Source organism: Nymphalis io, chromosome 19, assembly GCF_905147045.1.
Source record: "Nymphalis io chromosome 19, ilAglIoxx1.1, whole genome shotgun sequence".
NCBI classification, from domain to species: Eukaryota; Metazoa; Arthropoda; class Insecta; order Lepidoptera; family Nymphalidae; genus Nymphalis; species Nymphalis io.
The window spans coordinates 330,469-340,785 of record NC_065906.1 but is presented as its reverse complement, the minus strand read 5'-3'; positions in this window follow the sequence as shown (position 1 = coordinate 340,785).

The following is a 10,317-nucleotide window of genomic DNA, read 5'->3' as shown; positions in this document are numbered from 1 at the left end:
AATTAATTACAGATTTCGCTGCAAATGTATTTATTTATCGATTTAAACAACAAATGTATTTATTTATGAATTAGGGAAACATACAGTGAGATTATACTTATAGCACAATAGTATACAAATATATTTATATCTGACTGCCTCGTTGGTCTAGTGGCTTGATGCAGGGCCGCAGACCCGGAGATCCTGGGTTAAATTCCCTGGTCGGGCCAATAAAAATTTATTGGGTTTTTCTCTAATCTCTCTTGAGATTGGCCGCCGAGGCCGAAATCTGGTCTGGAGGACATTATATGTATGGCCATCTAAGTTTCCACTGACAGAAAGATTGATGACTAGGAAACGAAGGGAACTATGCTGACCATTACACAACCATTGCAAATTACTAATCATTTGAAGTAAGCTTTGGTATTTTACTACCATCATGCACGTTGCATTGCTTGGCAATATAGTATTTCTGTAATAATACACAATTACATCAGCAATCCCTAATCTCTATTCTAATTTTAACGTGTTTTAGAAGCAATACATGTATAGTGAGTTTAAAGTTATTAATACTTTTTAATTAAAAAAAAAGTCTTAACAGCGATACACAACAAAAATTGATAATTAGTTTTTATTTAAGTTTGAATTTTCCGTAATCGGTGCTACGTGAGCGTACGTCAAATCCAAGCACCAACTGTTCTATGGCGCGTAAGTAGAGACGCGAAACTGGTTATCGTCGAGTTATTTACATAATTTCGTTGATGTAATTGTTGCTATTAAATATCGACAACACTAACGCATTCCTTTTATTTGTTCTAATTTTAAATGATAAATTAAAATATATTTTTCAGTTTTTCATTCTGTCGTTTTAACGTTTATTTATATTCAAGTTATAAAACTATTAAAATGTTATCATTCACACGCTTAATGAGTTTTGAAAGTAAAGCAAATCGTTAAGAGTATAATGTTGCTACGTATTCTCGAAACGATAATCGTAATATCGACATATTAGAGATTTTTTCTTGTATTTTTACTAAATACATATCTGTTTTTTGTGAAATATAATTTAACTATTAATATTCTCGGATAAATAATTAATTATTTGTAAATATGTTTAGGTATCCTGATTAATGAGTTGCATTAAATATAACATCGAATGCCCGACATCACTATACATCAAAGCGGTGCGGATTATGCTGCGCGCGCACTGCATGTTAAGCGCTTGGACAAATTCGCTAACGCACCGTCATCTCACCGAGGAAGTTATGTAATGCTGTATTATAAATTGAATAAATATACTAAGCTTTATTTAAAAACTAATTAGCATTAAACTATTATCAATCAACAAATAAAGAAATTTGACAACCGTCTTGCGTTGTCCGCCGTGGCAGCATTAGCGCTTAAAGTTAATGATCTTAGATTGACCCGTTAAAGAACAGACCATTTATAACCGGTACACTAATTGTAACATTGCAATAAAAGATGGAAGCCGAGATGGTTTAGTGGTTAAATCAATTGCATCGCAATCGAAGGTCGCGAGTTCCTGCGATTAATTACTACTGAATTTTCACGTGCTTAATTTGTGTTTATATAATTCGCGGTGATGGTGAAGATTATGAAAGAATTTGCACTATAATTATATAATTTGTCTCTTATTCTGTCACGTATGCATACAACCTGCTTTGGAACGCGATGGTATAAGCTCCAAGTCTTCATCTCAAAATGAAAACCTATCTTATAGGATCTCAATAAACGAACCCGTTTGGCATTGCATGGGCAGATTATAAATAGCTGATACCTTTTAAACTGGGACAATTTTACTAAAAAATTGTTACTTTATCGGAATCGAATCAAAACGTAATCGTTGCCGTTTACTATCCAGTTGCGGTTTGGTCGATGTTGGGTGGGAATAGTGCCCTGTACTAGGTACCTATCAGTAGAAAGAGTCGCTTATTTCATTACGTTACAAAGAAATAATAGGCATATGAAAAATCACATATAACCTAAGATAAGTTTTTTTTTCTTTGTTTTATGTTGATATAGTCAATTCAAGGCCAACCATTCTAATCACGTCCGTACATTACTTGCAATGAATAATAATACTCCAAAAATATAATCGATATTTTTGGAGTATTTGATAATTTAACTATTACGTATTGATAAATTTATAGTTAAGTAATAAAGTAACAAATAATAATAATTATAATATCCTGGGACAGTATTCACACACGGCCATCTGATCCCAAACTAAGAAGAGCTTGAACTGATATACTACATATACTACTTTTCTTTTGTAAATACTTACTTATATAGATAATTACACCCAGACTCAGGACAAACAGACATGTTCATGTACACAAATGTCTGTCCTGGGTGGGAATCGAACCCACAACCTTCGTGAAAGGCAAGTATCTACCAACCACGCCGACCGGCCCGACAAATAGCCAACAACAGATTATTCATTTCAAAGACGTCATGATAGTAACGTTACTGTTTTTCGACGAATCGAATAATTTAATTTATCCAAGAATATCTAAACCAATAAATGAGACAATTTTTTTTACCAAAAACTAATAAAACAATATATATAAAATTTATACCAGTAGATGCATCACGTTTCGGAGAAAGTTTTAGGATATAACACAAGTAGCAATGCTTCGTTTCAACTTCTTTAAATTTAGACAATTAACGTGTCAAGTGTGAATTTCATGTTCTTGTTTAAAATAATGCATGAAATAACTACACTATACTAAGACGGGACTTCGCGTTAGAGTTGTGTAAAAATGTATGCTTATCTTAGATAACTGAAATATAAAAACACTTACCGTTTTTGCTGCTATTTCACTTTATTTTTTAAGCAATTGATTCGTTTACACACAATTAACGAGGCAAAGGCGAAGACTAAAGACTTGAAATGAGACACAACAATTTATAGATGTCAACAGGTTTTTATATCGCGTTTCCAATTGTCCGTGTCATCTTAGTATTTTTTCGATAAAGATAAAAATAATTAATCACTATGTATCCGCAATCATATATATTTATGTATAAGCAGAAATTTTCTTTGTGAATCAAAATAAATTTCAAAATATCGATTACCAAAAAAATCGGTAAGAAATACTTTCAATTTGAGAGGGAGCAAAGGAAAAGCGGGATCATTCATTTTTTTTTATAATAATAAAGAAATATTTATTGGCATCAATATATTTTGTAAACAAAAGATATGACGAAAGAATAAAACGAAACGTTTTGTCTGCAACTATAGTACCTTAACCCTCAGATTGGATCAGCGTGGTGGAATAAGCTCCAGAACTTCTCATCAAGATAAGATGTGCCCTTTACTTTTTAAATGTCGTGAATGTTGTTTGAATTTGTTTATAAGAATGCATATATACCCGCAATTTATATAATACTTATACAAATAAAACAGTAAATAATCTATACCAATAGTATAAAGAGAAAAGATTTGCATGTATGTTTATAATGAATAAACTCGACAACTTCTAAACCGTTTAAATAAATATTTTACAGAAAGCTTTATTATCAGTAAGCAATAATGTAAACCAAGGTGTAATTTTTTTTCCTATAAGTCATTATTGGCGTAAAAAATATAATTGTTCGACCCAACGAAATCGGGGCGGACCAGGGCTGGTTAATTTTTCACCCAGAGGATCGGAATAGCAATTCAAAGGAGAATACTGCTAGCATTCTTGCCAACATTCCACGCGGTAATGGTTTATACAATAGCTATTTTTATTTTTTATTTATATATATTTTAAGGTCTTAAAGTAAATAAAAGACTACAATAATTACAATACTTTATCAATCATCAATGTACCGTATCACCGTAAATTAGTTTACAATATTTCACTATCGAGTTTATATTGACTAAACTAAACTGATAATAGAATGCGTGTCACAATGTTTGCGGTGTGACATCAATTGTCGTCTAGTCTTTATCTCGGTAACCACTAACGGTCAAGGTTGATCTTTTGTTTATAAAAAAATAGGTACTACAAATCAATACATGTAATTTACTTTTAGTTGAGCTCGTTTCACAAGAAAAACGCTAAAGCTACCACTGGCTTAGAAGTAGAATTCTACGGATAAGAACCGCCTAAAACGGAAAAATATTTAAAGGTAAACGTAAAGTAAGTGCCTGTGAATATCCCGCAGATGGGCTAAGGCCTCCTCTCCTTTTGAGGTGGTTTTGGAGCTTATTCCACCACGATACTCTAATGTACACCATCTATCTACACCAAACCGTGGTGAACACGTGTGACAACATTACAATGAGATTAGACACACGCAGGTTTTCTCACGATGTCTTCCTTCACCGCCGAGATGAATTACAAACACAACAAAAAGTTAAAAACATAACATACAATTTACGGTTTTTAATTTTTCAAGTAAAAAGACATCTATCTAATTCTATATTTACACAATAGCAAAATATTTAATCACGGAAAACTCGATAATATGATATACTCGATATTTTTGGTGGGTTTTTCGATTGAGTCTGTCATTGTATTTATTATTTACAGGTCGAGTAGCTAGCCTATAAGACTATAGACCACGAGGTCCGTTATTAGCTTTATCTGTTTAGAAACTCTCAGAAACAGCCTGGAGTAAAAAATGACAAGGTTTTTACAATATACACTTCAATTTCAACTTCTTAGAAATTCGGAAATCATGATCCTCCGCCGAAACTCTCCGGAGCTTTTGGATTATGAGACATTCCGTGTGCACCTATGTCGCTTTGAAGTCAGCCGCGTTATAACCATCCAATTGTAATCCAGTGGTAATTAAAGTTCCGAATGGAAACTCAAAGTAAGTACCTACAACATAAATGTTTATCAAACATTAACAATCCCCGACCATAAAAACTTTAATTGATGCTTATTTATTTATCGAAATGATATTAAACTACAGCTTAATATGTTTTACGACTCAAAAATTTTAAGCCATTTCTCATTATATTTATAATATAAATAATATAATATATATAAAACACGAATTAGAGTTTTTACCTAAAGTAGTTACTGGTAAGTGGTAGCAGTAAGAGACGCCGAATACCATCCAGACCAGAGGATATCAGATTACCGCTAAGACAATTAACACCCCTTCAGTCAGCCAACCACCCACATTGAAGTCAGCGTGCACATACCGAGTAATGGAGAAGTTATCCGGACTCTACGATGTCAAAAGTTTTAAATCCTGAAACTTAGATTGAGATGCTGGTAATAAAAATACCTCGAGGAGGACCGCTGACGCCGCTCGACGCCGCTAGTCGCTATGATACACGTCTGCCCTGAATTAAAACTCTGCATCAGCATTTACTGGTGGTAGGGCTTTGTGCAAGCTCGTCTGGGTAGGTACCACCCACTCATCAGATATTCTACCGCAAAACAGCAATACTTGATATTGTTGTGTTCCGGTTTGAAGGGTGAGTGAGCCAGTGTAATTACAGGCACAAGGGACATAAAATCTTAGTTCCCAAGGTTGGTGGCGCATTGGCTATAAGCGATGGTTGACATTTCTTACAATGCCAATGTCTAAGAGCGTTTGGTGACCACTTACCATCAGGTGGTCCATATGCTCGTCCACCTTCCTATTCTATAAAAAAAAAAAAATTATATTGTTTCATTTTATATGTTTCATGTTTTCATTTTATAGTCAAATTATAATTATTCAATAGCTAATTGCAATATCAATCACTGTTGTCTTTTATAATTAGTTTTAATAGTAATTTTATATTTTAATTAAAGTATTAGTAATAACTTTGTTTTTCGAACAAGGATTTTATAAACCATAACAATCATGGCAAAATAAAAACAACGAATATTAATGAATATTGACATTGGTTTTAACTGATTTCTAAATAAGCAATGTTCTTGAAGATTTTAATGAAGAACCACACTTAACATGAGTATAATGTTCTAAAATATTCAGTCTATATAAGTTTTCAGTCCCTAACTCTACAGAATATTTTAAAATGAGATATAAATTGAGACAAAAGCGAATATAAAAATAAATAATAATATTAGGTAACAATTAACATAATTCGTAATTCAACCTCATCAAAGTCTTGAAACGTATCAACGTCGTGAGCTGAATAATTACAAAAAAAAATCCATTTATCGATCACGGTAAGAACGAAATAATTTATTTTTACAAACACGACACTTCTTAACAGATGGGTTATTACAAATTCAAATTATCGCGTCGGAATATCCTTGGGGTTTTTGCACGTTTTAGGGACCACTGATTAAAATATTGAAACCCTTATTGTGATGATAATATCGGCCTGTCTGTTCACGCGTGTCCGAGAACAAGAAGTATTGATTTGAATTTTGTTTTTAGATTTAGCAGAAATATTGATTCAAAATCAAAATGAACATTTACGTTATAAAATTGAATGCAAAGCGTTGATTCGGATTCAGAATATAAAGTAGACGCAGAAAACCCGGCAAGAAACTCAGTAGTTACCTTTTTTCTCAATCAAATACATAATCAGCTACATATTTTGTAACACTATTTTAATATACGCAACAAGAAAATGATTTTTTTAATATATAACGTTGAACTCTTAATAAATAAATAAATATAGATAAAAAAATACTACCTTAACGATACCACGTAAACCCAGGCCAGCAACATTAAATTTTCCATTTGCTCAATTTTAATTTATCTCGTGCTCGAGACCTGAATGTGTCTAATTTCACTTCAACGGTCTATTTCTTCCATACGTGCTTCCACCAACCCGTTTTGGACCAGCGAGCTTTTGGATAAGCACCATCCTTATCATAAAAAGAGAGGCCTTAACCTACTAGTGCGACACATTCACAGGCTGTTATATAACTTTTTATGTATTTTTTTTTTTGGTTTATCTATTATTGTTATTTTAAACATAATATTTGAATTTATTAGTAGCAAAGTAAAAAAAGTATATATAATAATATAACAAACCCTAGTAGTTAGTTATAGTTAAAACTTACAAACAAACACAAATCATTGAACAAAGATGTAGTTTTGAGACGTATGCAATAAAATTATTAAATAATGTCGGGGTAACCTGGATTTTTACAATATAGAACCATAGACAATGTCAACGCGTGTGTGGTCGTGATAATAATTTCAATTGAAAGACATACATCAATGTCTGATACTTTTAACGTAGCAAGTAAATATCTAAAGCAATTTATACTTTGACAGATGTTGAGTGTAAGCGAGAAGAATGAGATGTCAGGTGTATATTTTAAACATCGATCGGAGGTAGTGTTTCGTAAAGCTCATATGTTTGTCGATTGCGTCGTAGTACACTTCATTCTTTGTTAACCCCAGCGATGGCCGTCTTCGGGTCGGATCGGAGGCTGCGGAATCTTTTCGATATATTACATCTGCAGCCTCCCGTGCTGTGCTCAAGGCTTGAAGTTCTCCTCAGCCGCAAGGTGATCTTGCATACTAAAAAGGTTTTAGTTTAATTAAGCCTCTAACTATATGGACTAACTCGTCCTATACATAGTGTCTATTAGTCTTTCTAAATAAAAAAATCAAATCAAATCAACAGCCAATCGTTGTCCATTGCTGAACATAGGCCTCTCCCAAGGTGCGCCAAAGCTCCCTGTCCTCCGCCTTCCGCATCCAGTTGGTGCCCGCCACCTTCTTAAGATCGTCGGTCCACCTGGCTGGAGGGCGCCCTACGCTGCGCTTGCCGATTCGCGGTCTCCACTCTAGGACTCGTCTGCTCCAACGGCCATCGGTCCTACGACATACGTGACCAGCCCACTGCCACTTCAGCCTGCTAATTTTGTAAGCTATGTCGGTGACTCCGGTTCTTTTCCGGATAATCTCATTTCTGATCTTATCCTTCAAAGATACTCCGAGCATAGCTCGCTCCATAGCACGCTGAGCGACTTTGAATTTGTGGACTAGTCCCGCAGTTAGTGTCCACGTTCTAAATAAAATTAATGTAGAAATAGCGCAAATATACAGGATATTTATTAAAGATCTATAATACGATAGATATAGTAGCGTGCTACTACTATTTACTCGGTAATAGGGCTATGTACCTACTATAAAAAAACCTGCCTAATACTATTGAGCTCTGTGTGACGATTATTAATGATGTGTGTATTACTGGAAAGCATTTTAACTGATTCTTTATTTTATGAATAAGTTTACTAAAAATACAATCCTTAATTATAAATAAAAAAAAACATATAAAATAAAATTTGGAAAGGCACTTTTGCAGTAACAACTAGTATATTATATCTGAAATGAATATTATTTCTTAAATTATTACTTGTGTGTATTGTACAGTACCATGCGAGGGACTATTATGTATTTGGTAGATATTTTTTAAACAGGAACACCTTGAGAAATGCGTACCAAATATTTGAAAACAAAATCTAGATATATTTTAGGCATACAATCACATTTTAGGATTTTTGTGAAGCATACCTAAAACAGAATAAAATATAATTCGTATATATTATTTAAGTAAATCTTTGTTGACTTTCAGACAGGATTTATGTACATAAAATTAATTTTATTTAATCGATATATAACTGTGTATTTGAAATGTTGGAAAAGAGTAACTACTGAGTTTCTTGCCAATTCTTCTCGGTACAATCTATGATTCCGAAATGATAGCATTACGCTTAACATAATTCTGTAAAATAACGTTCAACAAAAAATCTTATAATTATATATTCAAGTTTACTTTTAATATATGCTAAATTTGTTTTTACAATAAATCTATTTATTTTAGACAAGAAATAAACTAAAAGAAATATCAATCGCCTATTAATATTAATTTTCATGCACAATATATAAATCGTGTTATGAGTAATTAATATAATTACGTATATAATGTTAATAAAAAAGCTGCACGTTTTCACGCTCCAAACTCCAAGCACCAATCCTCATGGCTATCTTCACGTTTAAATAATTTATTTATTCTGTTTTAAAACCAGGTCTTTATAGAAAATAAACAATACAGTTCAGATTACCTTCCGAAAAGTACAAACCACCGATTGATCTGACGTATAATATGATGTTGATAACGGTTATGATAAGCGAAAAACCCGTAAATTTCAATTTCAATGTCAAATCTAAAAAGAAATATCTTTACGTTTACGGATTAAATATTGGTCATAGCGAAAAAAAAAATCTTCAAATTTGTAGGTCATGCAAAAATTAGACTTTTTTAGTTTTATGGCAATTTTTGTACAGCTTCTGAGAAAAATACGATAATGCATATTCGCAGAAAACTTTCATCTATGACAGATGCCTTTAGTCGAATTGGCCGACCATGGTTCTACATGTCTTGTCTCCCCCTGATTATTTTTTTAAAATCGATGCGCGGAGGGACTATATCTCCCAACCACCGTAACAAAGCACACACCACCACTTTCGGAAGTACACCCGAAAATGCTTCAAGTTTGTCTAAAGCATCGTATCGAACAAAACTAACCAACTAAGATCAAAGGTATATGCTACGCTTATTTAGGTTGTATCCAATTTTTGTAATTTTTTTATGGTGTACAATAAAGTATAAAGTATAAGACCAGAAAATAAGAAAACTGGGGTTAGTCTCAATTAACGCAGTCCCGATAACCGATGGGGCAGACGAAGTCATCAGTGTTGATCGTCCCTTGGTAAACGTTAGGGTTGACGTTCACGGGCAAGGTGGAAACTGATTCGAATAACGGGCTCAGGTATGTACTTATGGAGAGACTCCGCTGGCTGAAGAATACAACACTTTTAAAGATGATGAATCGATAAAAGACAAATAGATATATAATTACAGCCTGTTTATCTTGTAATTAACTATGGTGTACGAGCTTATTGCATTAAATAACTAACTAATAATAATAAAGTAATCATTTATTGAACAAGATGAAGTTGCCTGTCTGAATGCCCTATCAGCTGAACAGACTCGGACTGTTTATCGCAAATCAAGATAAATAAGAAAGCCGGATTTATAACTTTATTGACATATTTATTCTTGAACTTGTGACGAATTACTATTTATAGCATATATAGTGTATATAATATCTATCTTTGTGTCTTATCTAAAATTTTAAAATCAACAAAATGTTATTTAAGAAGCAAATATCGGGAAGCATTTATTGACTTTAAATCAAATCAAATCAAAATACTTTATTTAATATTGAACCATTACACTTACTTATTGATAGTAACTAGAAACTACTACCGGGTCGGAAAAGAAACACCCAGGAGGAGAACCGGCGATAAAACTCAGCACTTCGCAAAGTAGTACTTTTAATTAAGAACTACTTTTGTAGAAAAAAAATAATTTCCCGCTTATAA